The sequence below is a fragment of the Brachyhypopomus gauderio genome, chromosome 6 (assembly GCF_052324685.1).
Source record: "Brachyhypopomus gauderio isolate BG-103 chromosome 6, BGAUD_0.2, whole genome shotgun sequence".
In the NCBI taxonomy this organism is placed as follows: domain Eukaryota; kingdom Metazoa; phylum Chordata; class Actinopteri; order Gymnotiformes; family Hypopomidae; genus Brachyhypopomus; species Brachyhypopomus gauderio.
The window spans coordinates 27,228,307-27,244,194 of record NC_135216.1 but is presented as its reverse complement, the minus strand read 5'-3'; positions in this window follow the sequence as shown (position 1 = coordinate 27,244,194).

The window sequence follows — 15,888 nt, the reverse complement described above, 5'->3', positions numbered from 1 at the left end:
TAGGAGTGATGTGTGCAGATTTCTTTGTGGACATTAGAACTCTGGCTGCAGAATTTTGTATCTGTTGTAGGGGGCGAAGTGATTTAGCAGGTAGACCATAAAGCAGGGAGTTACAGTAATCTAGTCTGGAAGTGATAAATGCATGTACCAGGGTTTCGGCATCTTTTAGTGAAAGTATGGGGCGGAGCCTGGCAATTTTGCGGAGATGGAAAAAAGCAGATTTACGGATAGAGTTTATGTGTGGGATGAAAGTGAGAGAGGAGTCGAATGAAACGCCTAGGTTACGCACAACAGAAGACTGGGAACCTGGATATTATCAACAGATAGACTACAGTTGGAGAGGGCAGAGATGGCTGACTTGGTGCCGATGATCATGAACTCAGTTTTAGTAGGATTTAGTTTGAGGAAGTTATGGTTTAACCAGTGAGTTATCTCCTGGATGCAGGACAGCAGTGTGGTAGGAGGGAAAGAGTCAGAAGGGTGGAGATCCAGATACAGCTGTGTGTCATCCGCATAAAATTGATAGTTGATGTCGAAGGAGTGAATAATTTTACCAAGAGGAAGTAAGTATGTAATGAATAGTAGGGGACCAAGAACGGAACTCTGTGGTACTCCCTGGGTGACTGGGACAGAAATGGATTTGTGCTTTCCTATACTGACAAACTGAGATCTGTTAGTAAGGTAGGATGAAAACCAAGAGAGCACAGTGCCAGACAGACCAAAACTGGAGAGACGTGAGAGGAGTATTTTGTGATTAACTGTATCAAAAGCAGCAGTTAAATCAAGGAGAAGAATGACAGATGCACGCCCAGAGTCAGAGGACAGGAGCAGGTTATTCAAAACACTGAGAAGAGCAGTCTCAGTGCTGTGTAAGGGACGAAATCCAGACTGGAATGTCTCAAAGAGATTGTTGGTGGTGAGAAAAGCCTGTAACTGTATGGCGACAGCTCTCTCAAGAACTTTAGAAATAAAAGGTAGATTGGAAATCGGTCTGTAGGATTGTACGTCAGAACTATCAAGAGAAGGTTTTTTAATAACAGGAGTAATGGCAGCCGTTCTAAGAGAACAGGGAACATAACCAGTGGAGAGAGAGAGATTAATGATATGTGTTATAGGAGTACTTATGTCCGAGAGACAGAGCTTTAGGAGTGAAGTTGGGGCGGGGTCAAGTTGACTGGATGAGGATTTGGACTTAGAAATTATTTCGGCAGTGTTGCTGACAGAAACCGGAGAGAAATGAGAAAACAGAGTGTTAATAGGACTGGGAGGAGAGAAAGAGAAGTCAGGGGAGGGTGAACTAGGAAAACCTTTGTTTATGGAAGTAATTTTATCTTGGAAATAGTTGAGAAAAGAAGTACAGATTTCAGGAGAGGATGAGACTGTGTGAGTAGGAGGGCAAGAAATTTTGTTGACAATAGAGAAGAGATGTTTAGGGTCATGTCTGGAGCCATGTATAAGGTTGGAGTAGTACAGAGAACGAGCAGATTGTAGTGCAGGGGTGGGTTTCCCGAAACGTTCGTAACTCTAAGTACTTCGTAACCTCGTACTTACGAATATTCTTAAATTTACGAGTGTTTCCCGAAACTCTTCATAACTTACGTCATTCTTATAGTCGTTCGTAAGTTAAGAATCTCCGGACCCATTCGTAACTCACTACGAATGGGTCCGCTCACGTGCAGTTCTACCTCAAAAAGGATAGAGGCGCTAATTTCACTCGCGCTGATTTTAAGCACGGCAATACAACGTTTGTGTTTATGTGCATCAGTATTTTTTTTTAAAGTAATTACATCGCATATACAACATTAAGTGTCAACAAAAATCACATGTACTACTTTGAATTATTTAGCATTAGCTGATATGTTCCCAATATTTAATTAAATATCTCCGTTCATCATCGTGTAGTTATTCAGACTTTCCCAATTAATGTATGCTTCGCAAATAAATGGCTACAAGTTGGCCTATTAAGTTTGTTTTAACTTAACCAATCAAATTGGCCGATTAATCAGTAGCACATATAAGTAACCTGGAATAAGGCTAGCAATTGTGCTTGTGTGATGAACATGGCAGCACTTCAAAGGATTTTGGATTTGAATCAGAGACATTTAAGACGACGACGACGTCGTAATCCACGAAGCCATGCAGTTCGCCAGAATGCCGCACAGCGTTTGAATATGAACCCCCTAGATCTTCCTGACGATGTGCTGTGTGACAGATACCGGCTGCGTAGGGGGGAGATCATGGGTCTCCTTGAACTTGTGCAGGAGGAGCTGGCTAGAGGAACGAGGAGAAACTTTGCCCTTAGCCCCACGGTGCAGTTACTGGCAGCCCTCCGATTTTATGCCACAGGAGGGTTTCTGCAGACTGTTGGTGATGCACACGGACTAAGCAAAGCTGCAGTATCTAAATGTGTGCATGCTGTTACTAAAGCATTGATTCGCCATGCAGCAACCTACATCACATTTCCAAGGACTAGGGATGCATTACATGAAGATAAAATTGGTTTTCATTCAATTGCTAATATTCCTGGAGTTATTGGTGCAGTGGACGGCACTCTGATCCCCATACTCACTCCCAGCCTCTTGAGCCCAATCTACACCTGCCGTAAGGGCTTCTCTGCTTTGAATGTCCAAGTAATACACAACCACCAAGGCCTCTTTATGGACATTGTGGCCAAGTGGCCTGGGAGTACTCATGACTCCTTCATCTGTGCCAATTCTGGAGTGTGTCAGATGGCTAGGGATGGTGCATTTGATGGTGGACATTTAATAGCAGACAGTGGGTATCCTCTCCGAAGCTACATACTCACTCCTGTATCAAATCCCCAGACTGAGACTGAGGAAAGATACAACATGGCACACAGCAGAACACGATGTGTGATCGAGAGAGCTTTGGGCATGTGGAAAATGCGTTTTCGGTGCCTCCACAAATCATCTGGTGGCCTTCGGTTTTCTCCAGAACGCAGCTGTGCTGTAATTGTTGTGTGTGCTATGCTGCACAACATTGCAGTGCAAGCTGGCATACATGTGCAAGAAGAGGAAGATGATGAGGATGATGAGGAGACAGAGGAAATAAATATTCTGGTAGAGTTAGCAGGAGAAAGGAGAGAAGGACTTTACCAGGCTGGTCTGGACAACCGAAGGCAAATTATAAGAAATGTTTTTGCCTAGATGCACCAAAAAATAAAAGACTTTGGATAAGTGATCTGTGGGTGATCGATTTTTGTTATAAACATACACTCGGAGGCATTTGTTGTGGTTCAAGTTTTATTTTCAATAAACACCATGTGCAAAAAAATATAAATAAAAAATTAACAAAAAGGTCTTCCATCTTCCCTAAAACCTACCCAGTGTTGGTACTAGTACTGGGATCTGGAAGGAAAATGTATTAATGTCAGTGCCACAAAATGGGAGTTATTTCATAGATGTTTTAGTGAAAATTCAATAAAGTATATTAACATTTACTATTGTTACTTGGTTAAGTATCTCACCTTCTTCAGAGGGCAATATAATTGGAACAGATATTGAGGGCCTGCTCATCTGGTACTCCGCTACTGCCAGCTGCTTTGCCATGAGGTCAAGTTTGGCCCTCTTCAGTTCCAGCAGCTCCTGATGATGCCTCTCTCTCTGCTGCATCTGCTCTTCATGTTGCTTCTCCTTTTGGAGGAGCTTTTCCCTTTTGAGCTGCAGCCTTTCTCTTTCTAATGCAACGAGCTCCACACTGCACCCACAGGTATTTAGAGTCGTTGCTGGTGGATCTCCCTCTCTGGCCTGGGCACAGGAAGGCCCTGGAGAGGCCTCAGGACTGCTGATACATCCTGGGTATGCAGGTTCAGGTGGGGTAGAGGGAATCTCACCCAGACATACATCAATACCCCCTGGTATCCCTTCAGTGGCTGTGGGGCCCAGTATCCCAAGTGCCCTTTCCTCCTCAACTGTAAGGGCACTTGTGGACATTTGACCCCCACCAGTCTTAGCCCTCTCCTTTCTCAGTTCTGCCCCCCTTTTTTTGGCTTGACTGGAGAAGTCATGCCACTTCTTCCTGATCTCCTCACCCGATCTTTTTATGCCACTAACGGCACAGATATTCTTAGCAATATCTTCCCATTTTTTTTTCTTTTCTGAATTCAAGGAACTTCCTCGCGCTTTAGAAAACAAAACGCGTTTGTTTTTTTCCACTTCGTCCACCATTTGGCTCAGCTCTGTCGCCAGAAAATTCCGCTTCCTCTGTTTGCTAGCCATGGTGAATGAAGGGTGAAAGGTTAATTGTGTGCCCTATTTATACCTTTGATATACGATCGGTCAAATTTGCAAAGGTAATAATTTTAGAGTTCTTCTCATTTTTTTCTTATACTTGACATTTCTACACTTATTAGTTGTTAGTTTTTATGATTGTCATTTTGCCAATGATACTTTTGCGGCGTAATTATGAATAAATGTATGTAAATCGGTGGTTCGGTTTTCGACTAGCGGAGATTTTCCAGCGCAGCTGCAGAGGCGGAGTCAACTAAGAACTACTTAGAACTCGTTCGTAAATTTGGAGACTACGAAGGCTTTTGGGAAACACTCGTAGATTTGGCGTTCTTAAAGTTACGTCGTTCTTAAAGTTGTTCGTAACTTTCTAAGATCGTTCGTTATCGGGAAACCCACCCCAGATTTGTAGGTGAGCATATGTTCAGCAAAGGCCATAGCGTGAACTTGAAGGCCTGTTTTTTTATAGAGACGCTCAAGGCGCCTGCCGGTCGATTTCAGTGTGTGTAGTTCAGGGGTGAACCAGGGAGAGGTGTGCGTGGATGGTACAGTCCTCGTCTTAAGTGGAGCTAGTATATTGAGGATGGCAGAGACGGAATCATTATACAAAGAGACAGCATCCTTAACGTTAGATATGTTACAAATCGAAGGGAATAAAGAAGATTTGAGATGTTTGGAGAAGGCGAGAGTATCAACAGCAGAAAGATTACGAAAGGATATTGTCATTTTAGAGGGGGTCTTAGGTATAGGCAGGCAGAGGCCAGCAGTGATAACTTTGTGGTCAGATATACCCAAGCCAGTACCAGAGATGTTATTAACAGTACATCCAACAGAACAAATTAAATCAAGAATATGGCCCTGATTATGCGTGGGAAAATCTACATGCTGAGTTAAATCAAAACATTTGAGCAGAGATAAAAATTCAGTGGATAAAGATGAAACAGTGTCCATATGGATATTAAAGTCTCCGAGTAGGACCAGAGATGGAGACTTGGAGCTAGCGATGGTAAGAAGTTCACCAAGTTCAGATAAAAAGTCAGCAGTGGACAGTTTAGGTGGGCGATATATCAACAGTAAAATCACAGTGGACAAGCCAGACACCTTTAAAGCCATATATTCCAACGCAAAATGATTGCTCAGAGCAGCAATTTAAGAGGCCTGCTGTATGCCTGTAAGGTCTTGGATCAGGCAAAACTCAAATGCTTCATAAATAACACGTTACTCTATGTACGAGAAACCTGATTTTGGCCTGGCCCAGTAACATTTTAGCCCTCAAATCTAACTGCGAAAATGGCATATTGATAATAATAATAATATGTTTATTTTATATAGCGCCTTTCTCAAACCCAAGGTCGCTGTACACAAATGAAAGGGGAAAAATACAGGGCTTAGAAAGAGCGGAAATATTGAGAAAAGAGGAAAGTCTTGAGTTGAGTTTTGAAAGTAGAGAGAGAGTCAGAGGAGCGAATAGAGGGAGGTAACGAATTCCAGAGGGTGGGGGCAGCAACACTGAATATCTGCCACCCATAGTAGAGAGTCAGTGTCGTGGGACGGAGAGCAAACCTAGGTTAGAGGACCTGAGCTGACGTGATGAGGTATGAAGGTGGAGAAGGTTGGAGAGATAGGAGGGTGCAAGACCATGCAGAGATTTGAATGTTAGGAGTAGGATTTTATAGTGGATGCGTTCAGAGATAGGAAGCCAGTGTAACTGATGGAGGATAGGAGTGATGTGTGCAGATTTCTTTGTGGACATTAGAACTCTGGCTGCAGAATTTTGTATCTGTTGTAGGGGGCGAAGTGATTTAGCAGGTAGACCATAAAGCAGGGAGTTACAGTAATCTAGTCTGGAAGTGATAAATGCATGTACCAGGGTTTCGGCATCTTTTAGTGAAAGTATGGGGCAGAGCCTGGCAATTTTGCGGAGATGGAAAAAAGCAGATTTACGGATAGAGTTTATGTGTGGGATGAAAGTGAGAGAGGAGTCGAATGAAACGCCTAGGTTACGCACAACAGAAGACTGGGAACCTGGATATTATCAACAGATAGACTACAGTTGGAGAGGGCAGAGATGGCTGACTTGGTGCCGATGATCATGAACTCAGTTTTAGTAGGATTTAGTTTGAGGAAGTTATGGTTTAACCAGTGAGTTATCTCCTGGATGCAGGACAGCAGTGTGGTAGGAGGGAAAGAGTCAGAAGGGTGGAGATCCAGATACAGCTGTGTGTCATCCGCATAAAATTGATAGTTGATGTCGAAGGAGTGAATAATTTTACCAAGAGGAAGTAAGTATGTAATGAATAGTAGGGGACCAAGAACGGAACTCTGTGGTACTCCCTGGGTGACTGGGACAGAAATGGATTTGTGCTTTCCTATACTGACAAACTGAGATCTGTTAGTAAGGTAGGATGAAAACCAAGAGAGCACAGTGCCAGACAGACCAAAACTGGAGAGACGTGAGAGGAGTATTTTGTGATTAACTGTATCAAAAGCAGCAGTTAAATCAAGGAGAAGAATGACAGATGCACGCCCAGAGTCAGAGGACAGGAGCAGGTTATTCAAAACACTGAGAAGAGCAGTCTCAGTGCTGTGTAAGGGACGAAATCCAGACTGGAATGTCTCAAAGAGATTGTTGGTGGTGAGAAAAGCCTGTAACTGTATGGCGACAGCTCTCTCAAGAACTTTAGAAATAAAAGGTAGATTGGAAATCGGTCTGTAGGATTGTACGTCAGAACTATCAAGAGAAGGTTTTTTAATAACAGGAGTAATGGCAGCCGTTTTAAGAGAACAGGGAACATAACCAGTGGAGAGAGAGAGATTAATGATATGTGTTATAGGAGTACTTATGTCCGAGAGACAGAGCTTTAGGAGTGAAGTTGGGGCGGGGTCAAGTTGACTGGATGAGGATTTGGACTTAGAAATTATTTCGGCAGTGTTGCTGACAGAAACCGGAGAGAAATGAGAAAACAGAGTGTTAATAGGACTGGGAGGAGAGAAAGAGAAGTCAGGGGAGGGTGAACTAGGAAAACCTTTGTTTATGGAAGTAATTTTATCTTGGAAATAGTTGAGAAAAGAAATACAGATTTCAGGAGAGGATGAGACTGTGTGAGTAGGAGGGCAAGAAATTTTGTTGACAATAGAGAAGAGATGTTTTGGGTCATGTCTGGAGCCATGTATAAGGTTGGAGTAGTACAGAGAATGAGCAGATTGTAGTGCAGGGGTGGGTTTCCCGAAACGTTCGTAACTCTAAGTACTTCGTAACCTCGTACTTACGAATATTCTTAAATTTACGAGTGTTTCCCGAAACTCTTCATAACTTACGTCGTTCTTATAGTCGTTCGTAAGCTAAGAATCTCCGGACCCATTCGTAACTCACTAAGTTCTTCTTAACTCGAAGCTCACGTGCAGTTCTACCTTTAGTTAGTGGGCAGTGTAGTACTAGGAGCTGCTGACTAACCAGAGTCGCGACCAGGCCGCAGACTAACGGGCTAAACCGTCTGTCTGCGAGCTGCTTAGAGGCGTCACCAAGATCCCATAGGATTGAGACTGTGTCTGTGCCCCGGGTTAAATTAAATCATAAGAAAATAGTCCGTCCTAAGTTTTTAACTAATATTCAAACTTCACATCCAATTATTACCTATATGACCGATCTGAAAATTGGATTAATTAATATTCGATCACTCAACTCTAAAGCAGTTTTTATGAATGAACTTATAACTGACCAGAAAATTGATATTTTATGTCTAACTGAAACGTGGATTCAATCTGGTGACTATTTATCTCTAAACGAAGCCACTCCTGTGGGATATAGTTATATACATAAACCTAGATTGTCAGGCAGAGGAGGAGGAATATGTATAATATATCGTGATTGTTTAGAAATTCATCAGAAATACTTGGATATCTTTAATTCATTTGAGATGCTTTCTATTAATGTAACTAGTCCATCTGAAAATAAAAGTTCATTTTCCCTAACAAATGTATATAGACCACCAGGGCCTTACTCAGATTTCTTAAAAGATTTCACAGATTTTACAGCAAATTTAGCAGTTAGTAGTGACAAAATAATAATGGTAGGAGACTTTAACATACATTTTGATAATGCGGAGGATCCACTGACAAGGGCTTTTACTTCTATATTGAACTCTGTTGGCATTACACAAAACGTTGTAGGACCCACACACTATCAAAATCATACCCTAGATTTAATCTTAACGTTGGGTATTGACGTAGATAATATAAATATACTCCCGCAAACCGTAGCTATCTCTGATCACTATTTAGTCAAATTTGAGATTCATCTTAACATAAATACCCGCCCGTCTCCTCGGCAGTGTATAAAGCGCTCGATAAATTCATTAACATCAACACAGTTTATTGAAGCCCTCACTGATTTAACTGCTCTAGCCCACTTGCCATCCTATCCAGGAGAGTTAGACAGTCTAACCAACTGCTTAGAGAATACCTGCAGATCAGCTCTAGATATAGTAGCTCCACTCAAATATAAAAAGACTAGATCTAAAAAACTCGCTCCGTGGTACACTGACCAAACTAGAAACTTAAAACAAATAGCACGTAAATTAGAGCGTAAATGGCGATCTACTAAGTTGGAAGTATTCTACTGTGCCTGGAAGGATAGCATCATTGACTACAAACGGGCACTCGCTAAAGCACGCTCAGCATACCTAGCCTCACTGATAGAGAAAAATAAAAACAATCCTAGATTTCTTTTTAATACTATTTCCAAACTTACAAAAAATCAAGCAGGCGCAGAACCTCAGATTCCAGTAAACCTCACTAGTAATGTATTTATAGATTTTTTTGATAATAAAATAGAGAATATTAGACAAAATATAAAACCTTTTATTAGCAATACAACTGGTATGTCATCTGGTTTGGTTGACATCGATTTAAATCGCATACTGGGAGAAAAACTTGATGCTTTTCATCCACTCCCACAATCAGAATTAGAGAAAATAATTTCTTCCTTAAATTGTGCTACCTGCACACTAGACTCGGTTCCATCAAAGTTATTAAAAGAGGTATTACCAGCGGTAACTGAACCTCTTCTAACTATAGTTAACTCATCCATTACAATAGGTCACATGCCCAAATCATGTAAATTAGCAGTTATTAAACCTCTGATTAAGAAACCAAATCTTGATCCTACTGTACTATCTAATTATAGACCCATTTCAAACATATCATTTATATCTAAGATCATAGAAAAAGCTGTTGCCCAGCAATTATGCCTATATCTGCATAGGCATCACATATTTGAAAAGTTCCAATCTGGTTTTAGGCCCCATCACAGTACTGAAACAGCATTAGTTAAAGTAACAAATGACCTCCTCCTTGCTTCAGATCAAGGTTATGTATCGCTGTTAGTGCTTCTTGATCTTAGTGCAGCTTTCGACACAATTGATCATAGGATCTTGCTAGAAAGGTTAGAATGCTGGGTTGGAGTCTCTGGCACAGCCCTTTCATGGTTTCATTCTTACTTAACAAATCGCTATCAGTTTGTAGAGCTCAGTAATATTCCATCCAAACGTACAAAAGTTAAATATGGGATCCCGCAAGGCTCCATTCTAGGACCACTATTATTTACATTATATATGCTACCATTGGGCACAGTTATAAACAAACATGGTGTCAATTTTCACTGCTATGCAGATGACACTCAACTTTACATATCAGCCAAACCTGATGACAAACTCAGTTTAAGAAAAATTGAGGCCTGTGTAAAAGATATTAAATGCTGGATGTCTCTAAACTTCCTCCAACTTAATGAGGACAAAACAGAAGTTCTTCTTCTGGGCCCTAAGGCCTCAAAACAGAAAATTCCAGATCTAATGCTTAATCTCGCAGGCTACCCCATTACACCTGGCACAGTAGCCAAAAACCTAGGCGTCATACTCGACTCTGACCTATCATTTGATAAATACATAGATAATACTACTAGGATAGCTTTTCTACATCTCCGTAACATTGCTAAATTAAGAAATGCATTATCACAGGATGATGCGAAAAAATTGGTGCACGCCTTTGTTAGCTCTAGATTAGACTACTGCAATGCACTACTGTCAGGATGTTCAAATAGGAATCTAAATAAACTTCAAATAGTTCAAAATGCCGCAGCCAGGGTTCTGACCAGAACTAGAAAATTTCAGCATATCAGTCCAGTCCTATCAGCCCTGCATTGGCTCCCAGTTAAATTCCGTATTGACTTTAAAATTCTTTTATTAACTTATAAAGCATTGCACGGGCTTGCTCCTGAGTACCTTCAGGAACTTATTTCCTATTACGAACCCCCACGCCCACTAAGATCACAGGGTGCTGGTCTTTTATTAGTTCCAAAAATTAATAAGGTAACAGCAGGGGGAAGAGCCTTTTCTTGTAAGGCCCCCCAGCTTTGGAATAATCTTCCTAAATGCGTCCGGGACTCCGACACAGTCACAATCTTTAAGTCTAGGTTGAAAACCCACTTATTTAGTTTAGCGTTTGATAATTAATATCCCCCTTAGATAAAAGTACAGATCCAGGGGTTCATAGACAAAGGGTTTTATGGTAGACTGGGGCGCTGGTGCTGTCGTCCTGTCACTGCTCGTGGTCACTCAAGTTTGTTGACAGTGCAGTGGACGGATGCCATTGTCTCAGAATACCCCCAAGCCTATGTTACCTTCTGGTTCTGCCTTTTTAGCTAGGCTGTAATAATTTAACTAAATGCCGGAGTTGCTGCCACACTCCGGAAATGTTTATAATTTTACCTGTCCTGTATATGTCCTCATACAGAGCTAATTTTCCCTGTTTCATTTCTCCACATGGCTGCCCGCCTGTTTGAGGAATAATGAGATGAGGAGACCAGCGATCCATCCTGAGCCAGCCACCTCCTGCCTAACCGGATGCATACATCATGATGGACATTATTACATATTTTTCATTTTCTTTCTCTTCTTTCTGTCTAAATTGTTGTTGTTGTCATGGTGACCGGTGTCGGCCAGAGGAGGATGGGTTCCCCCCCTGAGTCTTGGTTCCTCTCAAGGTTTCTTCCTCATGCAAAAAACTAGGGAGTTTTTCCTTGCCACTGTCGCCCTTGGCTTGCTCACTGGGGGCTAGGACTCGGACACTTGTAAAGCTGCTTTGTGACAACAACTGTTGTAAAAAGCGCTATATAAATAAAATTTGATTGATTGATTGATACCTCAAAAAGGATAGAGGCGCTAATTTCACTCGCGCTGATTTTAAGCACGGCAATACAACGTTTGTGTTTATGTGCATCAGTATTTTTTTTTTAAGTAATTACATCGCATATACAACATTAAGTGTCAACAAAAATCACATGTACTACTTTGAATTATTTAGCATTAGCTGATATGTTCCCAATATTTAATTAAATATCTCCGTTCATCATCGTGTAGTTATTCAGACTTTCCCAATTAATGTATGCTTCGCAAATAAATGGCTACAAGTTGGCCTATTAAGTTTGTTTTAACTTAACCAATCAAATTGGCCGATTAATCAGTAGCACATATAAGTAACCTGGAATAAGGCTAGCAATTGTGCTTGTGTGATGAACATGGCAGCACTTCAAAGGATTTTGGATTTGAATCAGAGACATTTAAGACGACGACGACGTCGTAATCCACGAAGCCATGCAGTTCGCCAGAATGCCGCACAGCGTTTGAATATGAACCCCCTAGATCTTCCTGACGATGTGCTGTGTGACAGATACCGGCTGCGTAGGGGGGAGATCATGGGTCTCCTTGAACTTGTGCAGGAGGAGCTGGCTAGAGGAACGAGGAGAAACTTTGCCCTTAGCCCCACGGTGCAGTTACTGGCAGCCCTCCGATTTTATGCCACAGGAGGGTTTCTGCAGACTGTTGGTGATGCACACGGACTAAGCAAAGCTGCAGTATCTAAATGTGTGCATGCTGTTACTAAAGCATTGATTCGCCATGCAGCAACCTACATCACATTTCCAAGGACTAGGGATGCATTACATGAAGATAAAATTGGTTTTCATTCAATTGCTAATATTCCTGGAGTTATTGGTGCAGTGGACGGCACTCTGATCCCCATACTCACTCCCAGCCTCTTGAGCCCAATCTACACCTGCCGTAAGGGCTTCTCTGCTTTGAATGTCCAAGTAATACACAACCACCAAGGCCTCTTTATGGACATTGTGGCCAAGTGGCCTGGGAGTACTCATGACTCCTTCATCTGTGCCAATTCTGGAGTGTGTCAGATGGCTAGGGATGGTGCATTTGATGGTGGACATTTAATAGCAGACAGTGGGTATCCTCTCCGAAGCTACATACTCACTCCTGTATCAAATCCCCAGACTGAGGCTGAGGAAAGATACAACATGGCACACAGCAGAACACGATGTGTGATCGAGAGAGCTTTGGGCATGTGGAAAATGCGTTTTCGGTGCCTCCACAAATCATCTGGTGGCCTTCGGTTTTCTCCAGAACGCAGCTGTGCTGTAATTGTTGTGTGTGCTATGCTGCACAACATTGCAGTGCAAGCTGGCATACATGTGCAAGAAGAGGAAGATGATGAGGATGATGAGGAGACAGAGGAAATAAATATTCTGGTAGAGTTAGCAGGAGAAAGGAGAGAAGGACTTTACCAGGCTGGTCTGGACAACCGAAGGCAAATTATAAGAAATGTTTTTGCCTAGATGCACCAAAAAATAAAAGACTTTGGATAAGTGATCTGTGGGTGATCGATTTTTGTTATAAACATACACTCGGAGGAATTTGTTGTGGTTCAAGTTTTATTTTCAATAAACACCATGTGCAAAAAAATATAAATAGGTCTTCCATCTTCCCTAAAACCTACCCAGTGTTGGTACTAGTACTGGGATCTGGAAGGAAAATGTATTAATGTCAGTGCCACAAAATGGGAGTTATTTCATAGATGTTTTAGTGAAAATTCAATAAAGTATATTAACATTTACTATTGTTACTTGGTTAAGTATCTCACCTTCTTCAGAGGGCAATATAATTGGAACAGATAATGAGGGCCTGCTCATCTGGTACTCCGCTACTGCCAGCTGCTTTGCCATGAGGTCAAGTTTGGCCCTCTTCAGTTCCAGCAGCTCCTGATGATGCCTCTCTCTCTGCTGCATCTGCTCTTCATGTTGCTTCTCCTTTTGGAGGAGCTTTTCCCTTTTGAGCTGCAGCCTTTCTCTTTCTAATGCAACGAGCTCCACACTGCACCCACAGGTATTTAGAGTCGTTGCTGGTGGATCTCCCTCTCTGGCCTGGGCACAGGAAGGCCCTGGAGAGGCCTCAGGACTGCTGATACATCCTGGGTATGCAGGTTCAGGTGGGGTAGAGGGAATCTCACCCAGACATACATCAATACCCCCTGGTATCCCTTCAGTGGCTGTGGGGCCCAGTATCCCAAGTGCCCTTTCCTCCTCAACTGTAAGGGCACTTGTGGACATTTGACCCCCACCAGTCTTAGCCCTCTCCTTTCTCAGTTCTGCCCCCCTTTTTTTGGCTTGACTGGAGAAGTCATGCCACTTCTTCCTGATCTCCTCACCCGATCTTTTTATGCCACTAACGGCACAGATATTCTTAGCAATATCTTCCCATTTTTTTTTCTTTTCTGAATTCAAGGAACTTCCTCGCGCTTTAGAAAACAAAACGCGTTTGTTTTTTTCCACTTCGTCCACCATTTGGCTCAGCTCTGTCGCCAGAAAATTCCGCTTCCTCTGTTTGCTAGCCATGGTGAATGAAGGGTGAAAGGTTAATTGTGTGCCCTATTTATACCTTTGATATACGATCGGTCAAATTTGCAAAGGTAATAATTTTAGAGTTCTTCTCATTTTTTTCTTATACTTGACATTTCTACACTTATTAGTTGTTAGTTTTTATGATTGTCATTTTGCCAATGATACTTTTGCGGCGTAATTATGAATAAATGTATGTAAATCGGTGGTTCGGTTTTCGACTAGTGGAGATTTTCCAGCGCAGCTGCAGAGGCGGAGTCAACTAAGAACTACTTAGAACTCGTTCGTAAATTTGGAGACTACGAAGGCTTTTGGGAAACACTCGTAGATTTGGCGTTCTTAAAGTTACGTCGTTCTTAAAGTTGTTCGTAACTTTCTAAGATCGTTCGTTATCGGGAAACCCACCCCAGATTTGTAGGTGAGCATATGTTCAGCAAAGGCCATAGCGTGAACTTGAAGGCCTGTTTTTTTATAGAGACGCTCAAGGCGCCTGCCGGTCGATTTCAGTGTGTGTAGTTCAGGGGTGAACCAGGGAGAGGTGTGCGTGGATGGTACAGTCCTCGTCTTAAGTGGAGCTAGTATATTGAGGATGGCAGAGACGGAATCATTATACAAAGAGACAGCATCCTTAACGTTAGATATGTTACAAATCGAAGGGAATAAAGAAGATTTGAGATGTTTGGAGAAGGCGAGAGTATCAACAGCAGAAAGATTACGAAAGGATATTGTCATTTTAGAGGGGGTCTTAGGTATAGGCAGGCAGAGGCCAGCAGTGATAACTTTGTGGTCAGATATACCCAAGCCAGTACCAGAGATGTTATTAACAGTACATCCAACAGAACAAATTAAATCAAGAATATGGCCCTGATTATGCGTGGGAAAATCTACATGCTGAGTTAAATCAAAACATTTGAGCAGAGATAAAAATTCAGTGGATAAAGATGAAACAGTGTCCATATGGATATTAAAGTCTCCGAGTAGGACCAGAGATGGAGACTTGGAGCTAGCGATGGTAAGAAGTTCACCAAGTTCAGATAAAAAGTCAGCAGTGGACAGTTTAGGTGGGCGATATATCAACAGTAAAATCACAGTGGACAAGCCAGACACCTTTAAAGCCATATATTCCAACGCAAAATGATTGCTCAGAGCAGCAATTTAAGAGGCCTGCTGTATGCCTGTAAGGTCTTGGATCAGGCAAAACTCAAATGCTTCATAAATAACACGTTACTCTATGTACGAGAAACCTGATTTTGGCCTGGCCCAGTAACATTTTAGCTCTCAAATCTAACTGAAAACGTGACACATGCAGTGGTGCGCACATGAAATTGTTCAGGTTGATTTCAGAGGCTTCCTGTATACCTTTAAGATGCTGGGCCAGGCAAATAACATATGCATCATACATAACAGGCTGCGAATAAGTAACCAAAGGAATCTCAAACTGCGAATAAGTAACCAACTTCAGCCTCGTAACAAAAATAACGTAGCTATTGTAACAGACCGTTCTCCCCATCAAGATCATATGTGATGTTTCCCACCTCATCACAAATGTTGAAGCCAGATGGCCAGGATCCGTGCATGATTACACACTGTACAACAAATTTAAACAGGGTAGGCTTGTGGTAGTTTTGCTATTTGGTTACATGCAGTGTAATAGTTAAATAATTGAAAACCGTAGTGTGATTATAGGACACTATGACAGCCTCCTTCATGGAGACAGAGGGTGTCCCTGCCTGTCCTATACCTCATGACTCCCTATTCAGATCCTGCACCTGGACCACAGTCCCAATACAATTAGGCTCACAGCAAAACCAGGGCAAGAATTGAAATGACCCTAGGAATCATCGAGGCCAGGTTCCAGTGCCTGAAGGGGCTCAGAGTAACCCCTGATAGGGCGTGCCACAT